Genomic DNA, 13564 nt, shown 5'->3' on the forward strand with positions numbered 1-13564 from the left:
AGAGAGAGAGAGAGAGAGAGAGAGAGAGAGAGAGGGAAACTAGGGCTCAAGTTTCAGCAGTGTATTGGGCTGCTAGACTAGATCCCTGAGATGGAGAGCTGCCCCAAGGCTTAGTCTGCCTTTGCATTAGTCATTCCTTGCTGGCTTCTCCCTTTCAAAATAGCAAAGTGTCCTTGCACCTGTATTACCTGTGACTCTTGGGAATATGCAACTTAAAATTTTAAATTATCTTTATTTTTTGAGGTTATGATATGATTACATTATTCCCTCTTCCCTTTCCTCACTCCAAATCCTCCCACACACCCCTCTATCAGATCCATGGCATCTTTTTTTATTACTTGTTGATAGACACATACATATGCCTAACACATAAATGCAACACACTCAGCCTGTGTATGTAATGTTACTTGTATGTATGTTTTCCTGGGTGACTAGTGTTTATTTGATAACCAATTTATGTGCTCTTCCTTAGGGAAGACTCTTTCTCCAACTAGCATTCCCTAGTTGCCTGTAGTTCTTTGTGTAAGGTTGAGGCCTCATAGGCTTCCTCCCACCCCCTTCAGCATGTCTATTATAGTGTCTGATAGTCATTTTTTGGGGAGGGGGGTTCTAGACAGGGTTTCTCTATATATCCCTGGTTGTCCTGGAACTCACTCTGTAGACCAGGCTAGCCTCGAACTCAGAAATCCGCCTGCCTCTGCCTCCAAAGCGCTGGGACTAAAGGTGTGCGCCACCACTGCCCGGCTCTGATTGTCATTTTGAGGACACTATGGGTGTAGCTTTGGACATTACCAGGCAATACAGTCTCAAAGCAAACTTCCTGTTCTTTTGGCCCCCACACTCTTTCTGCCCGCTCTTTGACAAGGTTCCATAAGCCTTAGGTGTGTGTTCTACTCTAGACACACTCATTTGGATTGAGCTCTACAACTTCATATTTTGATAGGTTGTGGTTTTCTGTAACATGGTCTCAGCCTGTGGCCAAGAGAAGTTTCCTGGGTGAGAGGTGAAGACTACACTTAGCTGTGGGTATAAGGACAAATATTATAATGCAGTTAGGGATTGTGCTGGTTTGCTAAAGTGGTCGTTGTAGGTTCTCCTCCAAGATCCATGGCTTCACTAGCCCTGGAGAGTTGGTTAGGTTTTCAGTGCTAGGTATGATTTTTCCTTTGGTTGGGCAGATCTTAAACTCAAGAGGGCTGTTGTTTAACTCCAAGGGATGTAAGCCATTACTGCATCTTTAGGGTTATTGGGCCATGGTGGTCCTTGTCGTAGTTCATAGGTTTCATAGCTTTGTGAGACTCCAGGCTGATTCCTTGCTTTGGAAGCTTGCACAGCACCTTCTAGTACCACGAGATCTAATCCTCAGAGAGGAAGCCTTTGGGTCAGTTTCAGCTCAGAGGCCTCTGGGCCCTGAAAACATTTTTTTTGGAGGGGGGAGAAGAGGGCATCTGTGAGGCAGAGTGGTTCTGCCTGGTTTTTATTGGTGTTTTCATTTTTTGCTTTTTTTTTTTTTTTTTTTTTTTTTTTTTTTTTTGTTTTTGTTTGGTGGTTGTTGTTTGGGGGTGGAGGAGAATTGAAGACCAGGTTTCTCTATGTAACCATGGCTGTCCTAGAGCTTTCTGTGTAGACCAGGCTGGCCTCAAACTCATAGAGTTCCACCTGTCTCTGCCTCCTTAGTGCTGATATTAAAGGTGTGCACCACCACTGTATGGTGAAACACATTATTTTTTATATTAAAATGTTTTATTTTGTGTGCATGTGCATGGGTGAGTGCATGTCAATGCCAGTATATGTATATGCATGTATGCACACGTGTGTGTGTGTGAATGTGAGCATGTGTGTGCATGCATGCATACATACATGAGTGTGAGCATGTGTGTGTGTGTGCATGCATATGTGCATGTGTGAGTGTGAGCATGTGAGTGTGTGTGTGTAGTCCGAGTACAACTTAAAGGATTCAGTCTTTTCCTTCTACCATGTGGGTCCTGGAAACCAAACTCAAGTTTTCAGGTTTGACGGCAAGCAAGCTGATCCTATTTGAGTGAGCCAGCCAGCCGGATTTCTCCAAGGTTTCTGCTTCAAGCTCCTTCAAGTTCCTGCCCTGACTTCTTTCATGATGGGCTGTGACATGGAAGTGTCTAAGGTGAAATAAGCCCCTCCCTCTCCTAAGCTGCATTTGGTCAGAGTATTTTATCACATCCACAGAAAGGAAACTAGAACATCTACTAATGTCTCGGCCTTCCAGGACACTCATTCCATCCCAAGTCCATAAGGTTCTACCTTGAACCAATTCATTAGCCAAATACAGACTGACTTTGGGCTCTGTGTGAGGAACCAATGACACCCATTGCTCAGAAGATTCCAAGGCTTTTAAGTAGCTCCAGGAGACGCCAGTGCCAAAGAGGCAGCACAACTTACATTTGAACAGTGCCCACATCTGTCCCAGGGAGTCCCTCTGTCATCCTAGGAGATGACACATCCTTTGATGAGGTTCATTCTAATGGGCAGCTCAAATTCTTTCTTCTTTGCCTGGTTTTGTGCACATTTGTGATCCTGCTGGGCATTCAATCCTGTATCATTTTTCACAGCATAAGCATTCTTCCAAGTTATTAGGAACCCTTTGAGCATGTTCCTGCCCTGCCAATATGCCATTGTTTATTTAAGCAATCACTTATGGTTAGTCATCTAAGCTATCTCTAATTTGTTTTTAACCACTATTTTTTTAGATGCTGCAATAACATCATTATGTGGAAACCTTGGCCATGTCTCTGATTATTTCCTTTGGAGAGATTTTATAAGTGAATCATGGAATCAAATAGGAGCAGCCTTTTGGAAACACTTGGGAAACACGATCAAATTACTTCCCCCAAAGAGACCACAGCAATGGAAAAGAATGGCTATTTGTTTATATTTTAGGTTTTGAGTCAGGGTTCAACTGTGCGGCTCAGGTTTTCCTGGAACTTGTGATCCTCCTGCCTCAGACTCTTGACTGCTTAGATGGCTGAAGAGAGTGACTTGTCAGAGCATTTCCAGTATTGGCGTGACCACTGCTTTACTGAAAATAGTAACTTTCTGAGCTAGAGAGATGACTCAGCTACTAAGAATGCCTCCTTCTCTAGTAGAGGACCCCAGGTCAATTCCCAGCACCCATATAAGATGACTCACAAGTGCCTATAACTCAGCGTCAGGAGATCTCAGGCATCCAAAGACACCTGCACGTAACCCTACACAAATAATTAAAAACAATTACAATAAATCTTAAAAATAGTATCTTCCACTCATTCAAAGGGCAAGAAATAATTTTTAGTTTGTTTGTTTGTGGCTATATATTTGTATGTGTTCATGGATGGTGATGCACACCTGTGTGGAGGCCAAAGGTCAACCTCAAGTGTCATTCTTCAGAGGCACCATCCACCTAATTTTTCGGGGACAAAAATCTCTCATTGGGGCCAGGAGATAGCTTACGAGCCCAGATGTCCTCCTGTCTCAGCTTTCCCAGCACTAGAACAAACATACGCCACCATGGCTGGCTTTGAATGTAGATTCTGCAGATTGAACTCAGGCCCTTCCAATTATACAACACGAGCTTTACCAGCTGAGCCATCTCCCAGCCTTAAGAGGTATTGGCTGTAACGGCTGACAGAGGCAGGATGATCAGAGATTTAAACAGTTGCAGTCTGTTCAACCAGTAGCATATCTTCCCGTGGGCCATGTCCACAGCCTGCCCACTACCTCCTAAAGGCATTGCTTCAGCTTGGGGGCCCCTGACACCAACAGGTTAAAGTGCTCACTGGAGGACAACCAAGAGCACACGTCTCTGCTGTGTTAAGATCACACAGCCTGCACTACTTGAGACAAAGTGACAGGTGTCTTAGGGCCTCCAGCCCTCCCCTGTCTGCTTCTTTTGTGCTAAGGCCATGTGGTGTATGTGGAGAGTAAGGGTGCCCATGCAGCTGTAACCCAATGACTGCCAGGAGCCCCACAGTGCAGCAGAAGAGACTTCTCTTGAGCCATTAGCAGGAGCATATTCATACTGACACCTTGATTTCTGACTTCTGGCCTTAGGGAACTAAGGGGAAAAAATATTGTTTTAAGCCACCTGTTGGTGGTGATTTGATCTGACTGCCACAGGCAACTAATTCAGGCTTGCTCTGGCAGGGAGAATTGGCTACTGGTGTAAAGGCCCTGGGATGCTTCAGCCTTGTGCATTTGAAGATGTTGGGGTGCACAAGCTTCATCTGAGCTCTGCTGCTCTGTGACGATGAGCTGGGCCAGTTATGTCACCTCTCGGTGCCTCAATTTTCCCTTCTGTAAGTTAAGTGACAGTATCAAGTGCCCAGAGGACTTCAGACTGGCATATATTGATCAGCCAATACTGATTGCTTTAGTTTCCTGTTGCTGGGATAAAATGCCCGGACAAAAGCAACTCTAAGGAAGAATGGGCTTATTTGTTTAAAACTCCAGATTACAGTTATCGCTATGTGAAGTCAGGCAGGAGCTTGAAGAAACTTGAAGTTATAGAAGGAGAATGAATGTCAGCATGCTTGTCGGTGCTTAGCTCTGGCTCTTTGCTCTCTACACTTAGACAGTTCAGAAACTCTAGGGAGTGGTGCTGGCCACAGCGAGCTGAGTCTTTTCACATCAATGAACACAGTCAAGGCAACTCCTCAAGACATGCCCACAGGCCAACCTGATCTAGGCAAGCCCTCGTTGAGACTCTCTTCCTATGTGACTCTGGATCTCCTGAGACTGGTGTGCTGGTGAGATCCCTACGACTTGCACAGTGGCGACAGGGTGGGCTGCCAAGAGCCATGGAAGGATGGAGAATGGGGGTAGGCTGTGGCCAGGGGCACTTCACAGGCAAGAGCAAATGTGAGCCTTAGCAGCCATGGAGGACCCTTCTTTCCCCTTTACAACAGATCCCACCTCCCTCCTCCTATACATGATGGGACAGGCACACAAGGCATGGGACAGGATATAGAAATTGAAGAGGCAGAAAGAACCCATCCAGGTTCCTCTGTGGGCTCAGAGGTGATCACAGATGTGGAAGCAAAGGCTTAATAGCAGGTTAGATCAGAATTTCCCACCAGGATACCAGTGACATGTGGTTTGAGCACAAGTGGCAAGCTTAGCCTATAGGGTCTACAAAGGTCTTGCATAGGCTCTGCTCAAAGAAGCAGAGGTGAGGGTTATGGAGGTGGTTCAGTGGATAAAATAGCTTGCTATAAGACTCCTGAGTTCAAATCCCTAGCGACCACATAAAAGTCAGACATGGTCACATGCAACAGTAACCCTAGCATTGAAGAGTAGAGACAGGCAGATAGATCTTAGGAGTTAGCTGGTAGGGCAGCCTGTCTAGCCCAAACCACAAGCTTCCACCTTAGTAGAAGACACTACCTCAAAAATGAGATTATAGGTGTCCTTAGGGTTTTATGCTGTGAAGAGATACCATGACCAAGGCAACTCTTATAAAGAAAAACATTTAATTAGGGCTGGCTTACAGTTTTGGAGGTTTAGTCTAGTATCATCAAGCAGGAAGCATGTTAGTCTCCAGGCAGACATGATGCAGGAGAAGGGGATTGTGTGCCACACTGGATATAACTTGAGCATAGGAGACCTCAAAACCCACCCGTACAGTGATACACTTCCTCCAACAAGGCCATGCCTACTCTAACAAGACCACACCTCCTAACAGTACCAGTCCCTGTGGGCCAAGCATTCAAACACATGAGTCTATGGAGGCCATTCCTTTTCAAACCACCACAGTGGGTGATAAGGGACAGTGGCTGATGTCCTCTTCCAGCTGTATATGCATATGGACACATGAACACACACTTCTTTGTCTGAAATGTCCCAGAACTGATAGTTCTACATATTCACATCTACTTGTGCCTTCATCCCCAGAGCTCCAGAAAGTGGGCATCCAGCTGAATACATACATATAGTCCAGCAGTGAGATAAGAGAGGCCAGGGAGCACAGGTCACTGATGAAAGGACACATTCAATGAGGCATTAAAAGGCTGGATTGTACAGCTGGTGTTTTTTGAACAGATCCTGAGTAAACCTGTGAGTGACCATAGCACCTTAGTCCTTCCTGTATCATTCCCATGGGGGTAAGATTATGACTGTATCCTCCTGTGGGAGAAGACAGACAGCCTGTTCCCAACCACCATCTGATGAAGGTGACAAAGAGGAGGACCAAAGGCAGCTACTAGCCACATGCATAACCACTGTCTACCTTCCCAGAACTGCTGTTCTGCATGTCCTAGAGCTAGGGACTGTCATTTTAAATGACCAAGGAAACAAGTGATATTCACACTGACATCTGTAGCCAAAAGAGAATAAGAAAGGAAAGAGAGAGAGAGAGAGACAGAGACAGAGACAGAGAGACAGAGAGAGAGGGGAGAGAAAGAGAGAGAGAGAAAGAGAAAGAGAGAGAGAGAGAGAGAGAGAGAGAGAGAGAGAGAGGAGATATATATAGAGAAGCTTAAAGATCTGTCAACTGGAAATAGCTCAGTTGGCAACATGTTTGTTTGTTCAGCTTTCTGAGTTCAACCCCAAGCACAAGGATCTGAGTTCAATCCCAAGAACCCACATTAGAAGGAGGAGGAGAAAGAGGAGGAAAGAAAAAGAAGGAAGAAGAAGAAGAGGAAGAAGAAAGGAAAGAAGGAAGGAACAAAGGAAGGAAGAAAGAAAAGAAAAGGAACAAAGGAAGGAAGGAAGAAAAGAAAGAAGGAAGGAGCAGCAGCAGCTGAGCAAGACAGTATGAAGGTGTCATCCAGTACGAAGGAGGCAGAGAGAGGCGAATACTAAGACTCCCTGGTTAACCAGGCTGGCCTACTTGGCAAGTTCCAAGCCAGTGAGAGACCCTGTCTATCTTAGTTTTTTATTGCTGTGATAAAGCACCATGACCAAGTAAACTTATAAAATGAAGGGTTTATTTGAGGTTTACAGTTCCAGAGGGTTAGAGTCCATCACCATCAGAATGAGGAGCATGCTAACAGGCAGACATGGTGCTGGAGGAGCAGCTGGGAGCTCACAGATGGGAAGCAGAGAGCTCATTGGGAGTAGCATTGGCTTTTGAAGCCTCAAAGACTATCTTAGCGGCACACCTCCTCCAATGAAGCCACACCTCCTAATCCTTCCCAAACAGTGCCACCAACTAAGGACCAATTATTCAAACATATGAGCTTATGGAGGCCATTCTCAAACCATCACACTGCCAAAAGCAGGGACCAGCACCTAAAGAATGACACCTGAGGTTGTCCTTGGGCCTCCACATGCACACACATACATGTGCATCAGGACCTGTACATGCAGACACACATGCACACACATATATGTAGACATGTATACACATACAACAAATGATGATAAATAGTTATGCTTTTTTGCCTGAAGGGGAAAAAAAAAAGTAAGTTGGTGTGAGAACCAAAGTCTGGAGGCCTGCCACATGTTAAGGTTAGATATTCTAGCACATTCCCTCAAGGTGACTATTGAGGTGATTTAGTATGGAGATGTCCAGGCCTTTCTCTGGTGCAGTCAGTCAGGCTGGAAAAAGCTACCAAACAGAGTGGGGGGTTCAGGAAGTTCCTAAAACCCACCAAGTGAGGAAACACTGCAACTGAAGCCACAGATCTGCCTGCAGCACCAGTCACATGAGCCCAGCAGGCCTTCACAGAGGAAGCCAGCCAGGATTAGAGAAGGCAGGCACTTTCCCAGGAATCCCACTACAAGATGGAGGGAATAGAATGATGGTGTGTTTGTGTGTGTGTGTGTGTGTGTGTATGTGTGTGTATGTGTGTGTGTGTTGGAGGCAGGGCTTCCTCTTAGCCAAGGGGAAAAGTTAACCCATAGCAGAGACTGGCTTTTCCCTGGTCTGTGGCCAGCACTGGAAATAGTTCTCATAGCACAGGCCTGGGAAACGGGGCTGCCTGGCCTGTGGCTTGGCTGGAGCCCACAGCCCATGCATTCCCCTATTAGTGCTTTCTCTACCATGAAAGTGGACACCAGCTTCTGGAAGAAGGTTGTAAGAGTCTAAAGCCACAGGGCTGGAGGGGCAGATATCTCTTGCCTTCTGGTTTCCAAGATGATGATTTTACAGGGGAAAAAAATCATAGTTGTGAAAGTTTAAAACAAAAATGCCAGGTGATATTATTTTAAAGCACCATCTGACTCTCCATCACTGTGCTAAACACATGAATCTGTCTATTCTGTGGAAATGGCTGCCCTAGCCTGCCTGAATGTGGAGCCTAGTAACAGATTCCTTGCTGCTTTGGTCACCAGGAATCTCCTAGCTGAAGACAGCTCCTGTCCTGTGTGTGAGTGGCAGGACCATCTGTGTATTAATTAGTTTGCTAGGGATGCCACAATACCATTACACAAACCAAGGAGACTGGAGAACAGTAATTGGCTGTCCTATAGTGCTGCAGGCTAGAAGTTAGATCCAGGGGTCAGCAGGGCTGTGTTCCCTCTGAGGGCCTAAGGAAAGACCTGCTCCAGGTCTTTCTCCTCACTTCTCACATTAAAACTCCAGTCTTTGTGAGTCATATATACTGTCTCCTTCCCCAATGCATATTTCCATGTGGGAACTGTACCTGGTGCCTCACCTTATTGAGTATTTCTGGTTTCTCTTTGTCTCAGCCCAGTGGCTCTTTTATAAATGCATAGATTTGTATGCCCAGTCTTCTTAGAGTGAGGCAATCTTTATAAATAACCAAACAGGGGCCCAGGGAGATTCCTTAGTTGTGCTGCTGCGCAAGCGTGAAGACCTGAGTTCAGATCCCCAGCTCTTGAGAAAAAAGCTAGGTATAGCTGTGTACATGTGTTATCCTTGTGTTGAAGAGGCAGCAGACACAGAATGATCATGGAAACTTACAGGCCACCTAGTCTGGCTGGATTGATGAGCTCTAGTTTCACTGAGAGGCCATCTCAAGTAATGTGAAGAGCAATTGAAAAAGACACCTGAGGTTGACCTCTGCCCCCACCATGCATCTGCAAGTGCACATACAAAAGCACACACACACATACACACACATACAGAAAATTCTGTGGGTGCAGCCCTAGACTCCATGTGGCAGACATGATTAACCAGTCATTTCCAGCATTCTCTTCTTCCACAGCTCAGTGGTCGTCACTGGAACTGTTAAGGGTCTTATGGAGTCTCATGGAGGTCCTGGGTGTGCGAGGCTGGAGCCAGGAATCACAACAAGTGTACACCCTGGGCTCAAGTCTGCTGTTTTCCTAGCAACAAGGGCCTCATCATGTCTTTAGCTCAGTGGTCAATCAGGTTTCCATGCACTATATTAAGACACCACCTGTGGGATACCTGCAAGAAAGAAACCATGGCAGCTCATCAAGACTTAACTCTCTAATGCTGATCAGAGTCCACAACAGGGTGCCTTGGTAAGAAAATCTGCTGCACTGAGAGTCCTAGGGACAAAATAAAATGACCCCTTTCTTCTGCTACTGATCTTGCCTGCAATTAGCTTTATAATACAGGAGTTTGAAATTATTGACAGACACAAGCACGTGGTCCCTAGTGGACACTACTTATACATGCCAAACACTATATTCAGGCCAACCCGCAGGGTTCTGACGCCTCTCTCCCTGGCTACGATACACCAGGTCTCTCCACACCATAGACTTTGATACTTCCTGCTTCTTGTTCCATCTTGGGGACCAATTTGTGTCCCTCACCAAAATGAGGTCTTCATTTCCAGAACCTCAGGATGCAGCTGTGTGTGGAGACTGAACCCCTGAAGAGATAATTAAAGTAAAATAAGGTCACACAGTTGGGTCTGAACCAGTTTTAACAGCAGCCTTCTGAGAAGAAGAGATGGGGACACAGACACACAGAGGAAGAGTCTGTGTGGCACAGGAAGCAGACAACTTCTGCAAGCCAGGGAGAGAAAGAAGCCCCAGGAAGGACTGGCCATGTCACTCCTTCATCTGGGCCTTCAGCCTTCAAGGCTTCTGGACCTTGTTCAGTCAGCCAAGTAGACACTCTCTATTTGAGAAGCCCACCAAACTCAGGCATAAATTAAGTAGAAAGCAAGAGAAAAAAATGCCAAAATATAGGCAAAACTTCACTTTCAGAAGTCAGCTAAGAATTATTTTCCTAACAGGTGAAACCATGGTTTTCACGTGTAGCAAGAAGAATGTGTGGTGAAGGTTTGTGTTCTGCTCATTGATTGGAGAGGAGTGGGGGAATACAGAGTCCACGACTGGAATGCACAAGGAAGCAGAGAGGTGGAGGCAAGCTTAGCTCTTGACCACCAAGGGCCTTGGTGGCACCTCCCTTGGACAGCTCCATTGGCGGGGTCTACAGCGATAGGTTTGCAGTGTTGGAGGTTACCCACTGTTGCTACTATGGCAATGGCTCAAAGAATCGGACACGTTTCAGCCTGGGAAGAGCTTGGTACTGTGTGTGGACACACGGCAGGGGGGAGAGCAGAAGATATGCTCCCTGGAATGCCCATGTGGAGCAGAGGGGTACGCGCAAGGACAGCACCTGGAGTGAGGTTGATGGGAAGGCGCTCTATTACCAACAACTCCCTTCTTCTGGTCTCCAATGGGTTACTCTGTCTGTGGTCACCAGCAGGAGGAGCTCCCTCACCCTCTCCCTGCTCCTGCCCCTGCTCAGCTCCAATTGGCTGATCTCCACCATACATCTAAGACTCTTGAATTATTTCTGTTCCTCTGTAGTTTTCATTTCTCTCCTTCCCTCTTCCCCTTCCTCTCAACCCCCCACTTCCTTCTTTCTTCACAAGGTCTCACTGTGTGGCCCAGGTTGGCCTGCTTCTTCAGCCTCTGTGCCATTTAGTTGTTTTGTTTTGTCAACTTGACACAAGCTAGAGTCACCTGGGAAGACTGAACATCCATTGTGGAATTGCCTTCATCAGACTGGCCTGTAGGCAAGGCTTTTGGGGGCATTTTCTTGATTCATGATTGATGTGACACCGCTATAGGTGTCACCCTGGGCTGGTGGTCCTGAGTTGTATAAGAAGGCACACTGAGCAAGCTTTGGGGAGCAAGGCAGTAAGCAATGTTCCTCCATGGCCTCTGCATCAGTTCCTGCCTCTGGGTTCCTGCTTGAGTTTCCACTCCAACTTCCCACAGTGAGACTGTGATCGTGAAGTAGAAGCCAAATACACCCTTTCCTCCTCAAAGATGTTTTTGGTCATAGTATTTATCACAGCAGTAGAAACTGACCTGGAGCAGCCTATCATCAGGCTAAGGTTGAAATTGTGTACCATGGTGCCTAGCATGTTCTAGCTCCCAGCAGGTTCTTTCTAGAAGTAAGGGTAGTGGTACTTACTAATAGTCATACTTGGCTGTGATAAGCCAGACACAGGCCAGGCAACTCCTGGCCTCCGAGTTTTCCATTCATACAGCTCCTTGTCAATCTGTATCTAGATACAACTTTATTCACATGTATCAACAATGAGATGAAAGCGGCATGAAGTCACAGGCTACTATGAAGGTGCACAGTGCACATTTTGAAATGTCTCCTGTCCCTTTCCTCTCACATACACGGGAGGAAATAAAGAGGGGAGGAAATGGCCACCACTGGTTTACATTGATTACCTAAATCAGCCAGGTGGGAAATGGCATTGTGGCCCTCTTACAGATGAGGAGCAGGCTCAAGGCACAAGGTCAGTGTCAAGGTCCCAGCGAGGAGGAGGAGGCTCCTGCCCTACTGGCTGGGTCAGGCTCACATAAGCATCAGCACTGACAAATGTTAAGGATGTTCTTTTGTACACTATCAGTCCTGTTTCTCTGTGGCTGCTGAGGTCATAGTCTTTCTTGTGGGCCTCTCAAAGCATCCATCTGCCTCAGACAGGTGCAGGTGAAGTCAGACCTTCGGTGGTGTGCAAACAAGGAGCAATGCCCCAGGCCTGTTTTGACCTGGGAGGTGCTTCTTGCAGAAGTGGGGATGCTCAAGAGCCATAGTTTGGTTCAGGAAAGGGGATTTTCAAAACTTCCTTCATTTTGTGCTTTTGTACCTCACAGGTCAGGCTCTGGTAGAAGGTGTAGATCCAGCAGTGTAGGGCTGGATAACAGGACTTGGGACAGGAAAGGATAGGCTGAACCGGAGGGTGCCGTGGCTCAAATATGCTCCTGTCCTTCCTCAACTCCTGTCTTGTTGCTGTGACAAAATGCCCAGCAAAAATTACTTAAGGAAGAAGAGCCTTTGCTTCGGCTGGTGGTCTCAGGGCTTGTTGTTCATCACTGCAGAGGAGGCAGGGCAGCAGGAGCTGAAGGCGGCTGGTCACATTGCATCCGGTCAGGAAGCACAGAAATGACTGCAGGTGTTCAGCTGACTCTCCCCTTATCCACTCTGGGACTCCAGCCATGGAATTGTTTGTATTTATGATGGGCCTCTTCCGCTTCAATTAGCCCTTATTGGATAATCCCCTATTCCGGAGGGAGGTCTGTTTCCATGGTGATTCTAAATCCCATCAAGTTGACACTCAAGATAAACTGTCACACTCCCTGACTTTCATGAGACTGGGCAGGGAGGCTCCAGTGGCCTCTCCCCATGGGGGCGAACCAGGAATTACTCAAGAGGGAGCAAAGTCAGGCCCACAGAGGATGCTCTGGCCTCCCTGCCTGTCGTAGGCTAAGGCCCTGGAGGTGCACAAATGACAGTAGGTTGCACACAGTGCAAATGCATCCAGGGTTGCCATAGGCAAAGGGTTGGCCAATATGGTCGTTCCAGAGGTTACAGGTGGTAATGGTAGGGTTGAGGGGTAGCCTTGTATTGTCCTCAGGCAATGAGTGTCTGAGAGCCCCTGATCAAGGGTCCCCAGTTGAAGACACAGAGCAGCAGCTTCCTGAGGTTCAGGCATATCCAAGTACCCGATTCTTCCCCCCTATCATGGATGAGCCCAGGTACCCTCAGACCTCCAAGTTCATGTTAGGGCAACAGCCAAGTCCTGGGAGAGCAAGTAATTCCTAAAGATTCTCTCCTCAGCCAAAAACTGGGCCAGACACTGTTTACTTTTTTCTGCACATCCCTGATTCTGAAATAATTAAGCAATTAACCTGCACACTCATGTGCGGTGTGAATAGTGTGAGACTTCAACACTTGGTGTTTCAATCTCTGGAACACCAGGAACTTAATTAGTTTGCTGCAACCAAGAGGCACAAATTTGGTGGTTTAAACAACAGAAAAGCCCAATTGATCGCCAGCCCGGGGCTGGAGAGGCCAGGGCTGGCTGGTTCCTTCGGAGGGCTGCAGTAGCCAATTGGGCTGTCAGGCTTAGAGAGGCATCTTGCCCATCCTCAGATGAAGTTCTTGCTGTGTGCATGTCCCTATGGCCAAATGTCCTTCTAAGACACCAGTCACTGGAGCCCGTCCTTCCTCCAGCATGGCCTTGTTTTTATTAATGACACCTGCAGTGACCCACTTTCCAAACAAAGTCATATCCTGATATGCTGGGGGTTAGGACTTCAGTGTAGTAATGGCAGTGTGTGTGTGTGTGTGTGTGTGTGTGTATGTGTGTGTGTGTGTGTGTGTGTGTGTCTGTCCAACCCATGGGAGCAACTGATTTTTGCT

At 46.9% G+C, this 13564-nt stretch overlaps 1 long non-coding RNA gene across 1 annotated transcript; it reads left to right on the top strand.

The window, feature by feature from the left end:
- Positions 1-2046: 2046 nt before the first annotated feature.
- On the top strand, positions 2047-3270 carry LOC116070769. The gene is made up of 2 exons (XR_004110554.1): positions 2047-2143; positions 2727-3270. It is a non-coding gene; the product is annotated as an uncharacterized LOC116070769 (long non-coding RNA).
- The last annotated feature ends 10294 nt before the right edge of the window (positions 3271-13564 follow it).

The sequence above is a fragment of the Mastomys coucha genome, unplaced genomic scaffold (genome assembly GCF_008632895.1).
Source record: "Mastomys coucha isolate ucsf_1 unplaced genomic scaffold, UCSF_Mcou_1 pScaffold22, whole genome shotgun sequence".
In the NCBI taxonomy this organism is placed as follows: domain Eukaryota; kingdom Metazoa; phylum Chordata; class Mammalia; order Rodentia; family Muridae; genus Mastomys; species Mastomys coucha.